The sequence below is a fragment of the Papaver somniferum genome, chromosome 11 (assembly GCF_003573695.1).
Source record: "Papaver somniferum cultivar HN1 chromosome 11, ASM357369v1, whole genome shotgun sequence".
Lineage (NCBI taxonomy): Eukaryota > Viridiplantae > Streptophyta > Magnoliopsida > Ranunculales > Papaveraceae > Papaver > Papaver somniferum.
Window position 1 is genome coordinate 118,145,384 of NC_039368.1, and position 6,950 is coordinate 118,152,333.

The following is a 6,950-nucleotide window of genomic DNA, read 5'->3' on the forward strand; positions in this document are numbered from 1 at the left end:
AAGACAATTTTATTTTAGAAATTTTAGTTTAGGGTTTGTTTATTTTCTTTTAGAAAAAAAAACTGTATTAGGGTTTATTATTTTTGTAATTTTTCTTTACTTTTTTTTTTGGACTTTTGGACTTTGGACTATGGGATTTTTTTTTTTACCCTACGGAAGGGTACTTTAAATATAAACTGTTTGCAGAGAAGGAGGACAATTACGATATTGTCTCTGCACCTTGGGTTCGTACACTAGACATCGAGTCAGTGGCCCGAGTCGACTACAACCGATTCATCCCCCGTCTGGAACGGGAGGTAAGATTCTAAACACTCGCGAATCCCCTGTCAGCGAGTTACTGGACTCCTTCGTATGCATATATGTTGAGGACTGAATACGGACATTTATTTTTCTAGTAAAGGGCAAGGCCTGGCCATACAAGATAAGGGTTCGGATTTCATCACCTGTTCTCTTCTTGCCCGCTTTAGGAACACGTAACCTACGCGAACCTAAGCCTAAAATTTTGACTAGAACGAGACCGATAGGGTAACGAGCTTAACAGGAAAGTCATTCGAAAAATATTGGTTACTCTTTTAAGCATACTTCGAAGTTCTTGACGGTTTCTGTAAGTTGAATGCGTGACTGCGCCGCTTGTAATATGAGGCCTTGGGTATCAAAGCTCCACCGAGATCCTCTCCTCTATTCAACTTACGTTAACTCGGATTGATTCCAGAGGGGTTTGCTTAAATTGTAACGAATTCCCGTTCGAAGGATTAGAAGCTGGTCTAGAAACAATCTAAGTGGAGCCATCATGCTTTTTGTTTGCTAGAAATCAATAGGTTTGATTTGGTTGAGTCGGCCTTGATCTGTGTTTGCTTACCCTTCCAATTTAGAAAATTCTATTGTATGCCTGAACGTAAAAGAGACGCACTAGGTAGATTTGTTAAAGAGAAACCTAGTAGTTCGAAGCGTCTCGATTACCTTAATCTAGAAAGTCCGACTTTTGAAGAGTCTGTTTTTGAACGTCCTTTGACTGAGGAGAGAATCCATGTTGCTCCGATAGCGCCAGAAATGGCAACTTTGAAAGCTTTGTTGAATCCAACTAGACTACTCGTCCTTCGTGTATTAAGTTAGCTGAAACGGAGGCACCCTATGAACTGAAACCTGGGACCTTACAGATGCTCCCAATCTTTTTAGGGAAAGAAAAGAAAACCCTTATTACCATGTTAGGGATTTTGAGGAAATTTGTAGTACTCTAAGAATTAGAGGCTTAGATGATGATGCTTTGAAACTTAGGTTATTCCCATTTTCCCTGAAAGATAAGGCCAAGTCGTGGCTGTATAGTTTGGACTCCGAGTCAATTGAGACATATGAACAACTTACATCTGCCTTTTTCAATAAGTTTTTCCCTAGGCACAAAACATCGTCTATTAGGACGCAAATATGCACATTTTCACAACAAGAGGGAGAATCTTTATATAGGTATTTGGAAAGGTTCAATGATTTATTATCCCAGTGTCCTCATCATGGTTTAGAAAAGGTTAGGCTAGTTCAGATCCTTTATGAGGGTTTAGATTATTCCACAACGACCATGGTTGAGTCTCTATGCACTGGTGGATTTGAAAACCAAACTGTTGATGCGCGATGGAATTTTTTAATGAAATCGCCGAAAAAACCCAGCAATGGGAAAATAGTAGGGCACCCCAGAAAACAATTCTTTTAAGTAGAGGAAACGTTAATAGGGTAGAAGGAGGCTATGAATCAGATGCCAAAATTGCTGCTATAGCAAAAGGTTAGAAGCCTTAGAAGTGGGCCAGACTAGTGGTAGAGTGGAGCCTTTTGGGAAGGCCAGAATATTGAAGAGCAAGCCAATGCTCTTTATAATAACACTAGATTTGATAACCGTCAAAAGATTGACCCATATTCAGAAACCTATAATCCTGGTTGGAGAAACCATCCGAACCTTTCGTGGTCTAAGGGCCAAAGTCAAGGTCAGTTTAGTAATTCTAATGCTCCCCCAGGTTTTGGCTATACTAAGAATCCTTCAGGATTAGCTCAGTTTCAGAATCAGTCAGATAAGAAAATCCTAAGTTTAGAGGAATCTCTCGCCTTGTTAACTCAGCAAACTGCAAAATTTCAGTTATCCGTAGAACAAGTCTACAAGCTAGTAACAGGATAGGACAAGAAAAGTCAGGCTATTTCCGAGTTAAAAACCCAGGTTGGTCTGATAAGTGATTCTTTGAGAGAAAAAGGTAAGTTTCCTAGTCAAACACAACCCAACCCTAGAGGAGTTCATGAATTAGGTGCAAAACCATCGAATCAATTGAATGTGTTAGAACCCTTAGAAGTGGTAGAGTTGTAGACAATAAGGTAACCATGCCCGATAGTGAACATACTGTAGTTCACCCCTCAGGATCTCACCTCTCAGGACCAGTAGCTGAAGAGACTGATAAAGTTTCTGATGATGTGAATTCGGTTCCTGAAAGGTCTGATTTTATGCCTAGAGCCCCATTTCCTCAGCTATTAGTACCAACAAAGAAGAATCGAACTTTAATGACATAGTGGAGGTTTTTAAGCAAGTTACCATAAACCTTCCCTTATTAGATGCAATTAGGCAAATTCCTGCTTATGCCAAGTTCCTTAAGGATATGTGTACGCGAAAGCGAAAACTTAGCGTCCATAAGAAAGCCTTTTTAGCTAGTCACGTAAGTTCAATCATTCAGAACACCACAACTCCAAAGTACAAAGACCCAGGTTCTCCTACCATTGCTTGCACAATAGGTAACTTCCGGTAGAAAAAGATCTTGACTTAGGAGCCAGTGTGAACTTACTGCCATTCCATGTATACTTACAGCTAGGACTTGGTGAAATGAAACCTACTCAGATGACACTGCAGTTAGCTGATAGGTCTGTTAAAATCCCTCGAGGTGTTATCGAGGATGTTCTTATTGAGGTCGACAAGTTTATTTATCCAGTGGATTTCGTGGTCCTAGATACCCAACCTGTCCCTGACCCAGAGAACCAGATACCTGTGATTTTAGGTCGCCCATTTTTAGCTACGTCTAATGCGATCATTAACTGTCGAAATGGTGTGATGAGTTTATCTTTTGGTAATATGACTATGGAGATGAACATTTTTAATGTCAGTAAGCAACCTCATGAGCTAGATGACACATGTGTTGAAGAGGTGAACATGATAGAAGCCTTAGTTCAGGAGTCATTACCAAACATTTTCTGAAGACCCATTAGAAAGTTGTCTATCCCATTTTGGTTTAGATTTTGACGACGATAGCACTATTGAACAGGTGAATGCTCTATTAGATTCTACCCCTGTGTTAGACACTGATAGATGGAAAGCTAGGTTCGAACCGTTACCAGTTTCTGAGACTACCCTAATTCCTTCTTTAGAAGAGCCCCCAAAGTTGGACCTTAAACCACTACCCGATACTCTAAAGTATGTGTTTTTAGGCCCATCTGAGACTTTACCTGTGATTGTAGCTTCCGATTTGGATAGTGATCAGGAAAGTAGGCTAGTAAATGTACTTCAAGACAATAAGGAAGCTTTAGGGTGGACTATAGCAGACATTAAGGGTATAAGTCCTACTGTGTGTATGCATCAGATTCATTTAGAGGAAGACTCCAAACCTTCTAGGGAGATGCAACGTCGACTGAACCCTAACATGAAAGAGGTAGTTCGAAAAGAGGTGCTTAAGTTGTTAGATGCGGGTATTATTTACCCAATTTCAGACAGTAAGTGGGTCAGCCCTGTTCAGGTTGTCCCCAAGAAATCAGGTATCACTGTAGTCCAGAATGATAATAATGAATTAATCCCAACCCGAGTGACCACGGGATGGCGTGTGTGTATTGACTATAGGAAATTGAACAAGGTCACAAGGAAGGATCACTTTCCCCTTCCTTTTATCGACCAAATGCTAGAGCGATTAGCTGGACATAGTCACTATTGCTTCTTAGATGGCTACTCCGGTTATAATCAGATCGTTATTGCCCCAGAAGACCAAGAGAAAACCACTTTTACCTGTCCCTTTGGTACCTTTGCGTATAGACGCATGCCTTTCGGGATGTAATGCCCCTGCAACTTTTCAGCGTTGTATGATGAGCATATTTTCTGATATGGTAGAACGGTTTCTTAGAGGTCTTTATGGATGATTTTTCAGTGTTTGGTTCATCTTTCGATGAGTGCTTGCATCATTTGACATTAGTGTTGACTAGGTGTAAGGAAAAAAATTTAGTGCTTAATTGGGAAAAATGCCATTTCATGGTTAAATCAGGAATTGTGTTAGGGCACATCGTCTCTTCAAAGGGTATAGAGGTAGACAAAGCCAAAGTTGACCTTATTAAGACTTTACAGGTCCCAAAAACCGTAAAAGATATTAGGTCATTCCTAGGGCATGCAGGTTTTTACCGTCGATTCATTAAGGATTTTAGCTTGATTTCTAGACCTCTTTGCAATTTGCTTGAAAGATGTTAAGTTTGTCTTTGATGATGCTTGTTTAGAGGCTTTTGAGAAGCTTAAAACTTTACTCACTACTGCCCCGATAGTCCAGGCACCTAACTGGAACCTACCCTTTGAATTATGTGTGATGCTTCAGATTATGCTATAGGCGTTGTTAGGTCAGCGAGAAAACAAATTACTCATGTGATTTACTATGCTAGCAAAACTCTGAATGATGCCCAAATGAACTATACAACTACCGAGAAGGAATTTTAGCTCATCTTGTTTGATAAGTTCTGATCCTATTATTAGGTTCTAAGATCATCTATACGATCATGCTGCTTTGAAATACCTTTTATCTAAGAAGGATACCAAACCTAGATTGATTAGATGGATCCTTTGTTACAAGAATTTTCCAGACATTAGAGACAAAAGGGTGCAGAAAATGTAGCAGACCACTTGTCTAGGCTAGTTGTTAGTTCCCCTAATGATTCCCTTTATAAGGGATAGCTTTCCTGATGAACAATTGTTCTCTGTTTCCCAATCACCTTGGTATGCAAATATAGTGAATTATCTTGTTACTGGTCGAACCTCAACATTGGGGTAAGCAAGATCGTTCTAGGTTTTTAGCCGAGGTTAAGCATTTCTTTTGGGACGATCCTTATCTGTTTAAGTATTGTCCGGACCAGATTATTAGGAGATGTGTATCTGAGAGTGACCAGTCTAGTATTATCTCCTTTTGTCATGAACATGCATGTGGGGTCATTTTAGTGCTAAGAAGACTGCTGCTAAGATTTTGCAGTGTGGATTTTACTGGCCTTCGTTGTTTAAAGATTCCCATAGTCATTGTGTTTCTTGTGAGCGTTGCCAGAAGTTAGGAACCATTTCCCGTAGAAATATGATGCCTTTGAACCCTATTTTAGTGATTGAGGTCTTTGATGTGTGGGGCATTGATTTTATGGGTCCATTTCCTATTTCGTTTGGTTATCTTTACATACTTGTCGTGTAGACTATGTGCTAAGTGGGTTGAGGCGGTTCCGTGTAAAACGAATGACCACAGGGTAGTCCAGTTTTTGAAAGAGAATATACTTACACGTTTTGGTACGCCGCGAGCTATAATTAGTGATGGAGGTTCACACTTTTGTAATAGACCGTTTGCTCTTTTAATGAAACAATACGGTATTACCCATAAAGTAGCAACCCCATATCACCCTCAGACTAGTGGTCAGGTAGAGGTTTCCAATAGGGAAATTAAACGTATTCTAGAGAAAACAGTTAATCCAAAGGAAAGACTGGTCGTCGAGGCTTACTGATGCCTTATGGGCTTACCGTACTGCGTTTAAGACACCCATTGGAATGTCACCTTATCGTTTAGTGTTTGGCAAGGCATGTCACCTGCCTGTTGAGTTAGAGCATCGAGCCTATTGGGCTATTAAGAACTTAAACTTTTCACTTGACAAGGCAGGAGCTCAAAGAAAGCTCCAGCTCAATGAGTTGGACGAGATTCGTAGAGATGCATACGATAGTGCTAAGGAGTATAAGAACAAAATGAAACTTGTGCATGATAGGAATATTTTACGAAAGTCATTTTCTCCAGGTCAAAAAGTTCTTCTGTATGACACTCGTTTGCATCTATTCCCCGGGAAGTTGCGCTCTCGGTGGACCGGTCCTTTTGTGGTCCGTACTGTTTTTCCTCATGGCGCTGTTGAGATTGAGACACCAGATGGTAGTAGTTCTTCGAAGGTTAACGGTCAGCGATTGAAGCCCTTTTTAGAGCCTTTTCCTACAGGTGATGTTGAGGAGGTCCCTCTGGAGGACCCTGTTTACCTTGATTGACCATCGAGGCGATTTTGTATGTTGTATAATATTTTTGTAGGTTTTTGGTTACACTTCACCCAGGTACTATCTTTCCGACTTCTCTCTTTACTATTTCCTCATGTTACTTATATTTTTGGTACTGTTCTTTAATTAGAAACATTGAGGACAATGTTAGATTTAAGTTTGGGGGTGGGGTAGAACTTTTTGTTACCTTTTCGTTGCAATAAATAAACTCCAGAGCCTAGAAATTTATGCCTATTAAGGATGGCACTAACCAATCTAAATGGATGAAAGCATGTTGGTTGTAGGAGTTGAGGAACCAATCTGACTAGATGGCAACATCTAAAGAGTCTATTCATAAAAGCACAGAGCTCAGGTGTTAGAAATAACATGATAGTTTCACCATATCTCGTTGAGTCCTTTTCACTTCTGTTTTTATTTTGTTTTGTTTTTAAACTATGTTTCTCTAAGTGATTAGATGGGGCTCACGATTCAAGTTGTTACCAATGCTAGGGTGAAATTGAGTGATTGAGATACAAAAAAAAAAAGAAAAAAAAAAAGAGAAACTGAGACCAGACCATCAGACCAACTGGAATAAATTCAATAAAGTCGACCACTGGAACCCTTGTATATGCCAGTTGTGTTGATCTAGAGTTAGGATTATCAATAACTGGTTCCCTTGTATATGCCAGCATGTTGA

General features: G+C 39.9%; 1 pseudogene; it reads right to left on the reverse strand.

Moving 5' to 3' along the window:
* Window positions 1–1,412: 1,412 nt before the first annotated feature.
* LOC113325554 lies at window positions 1,413–1,512 on the reverse strand (annotated as a pseudogene).
* Between the last annotated feature and the right edge of the window lie 5,438 nt (window positions 1,513–6,950).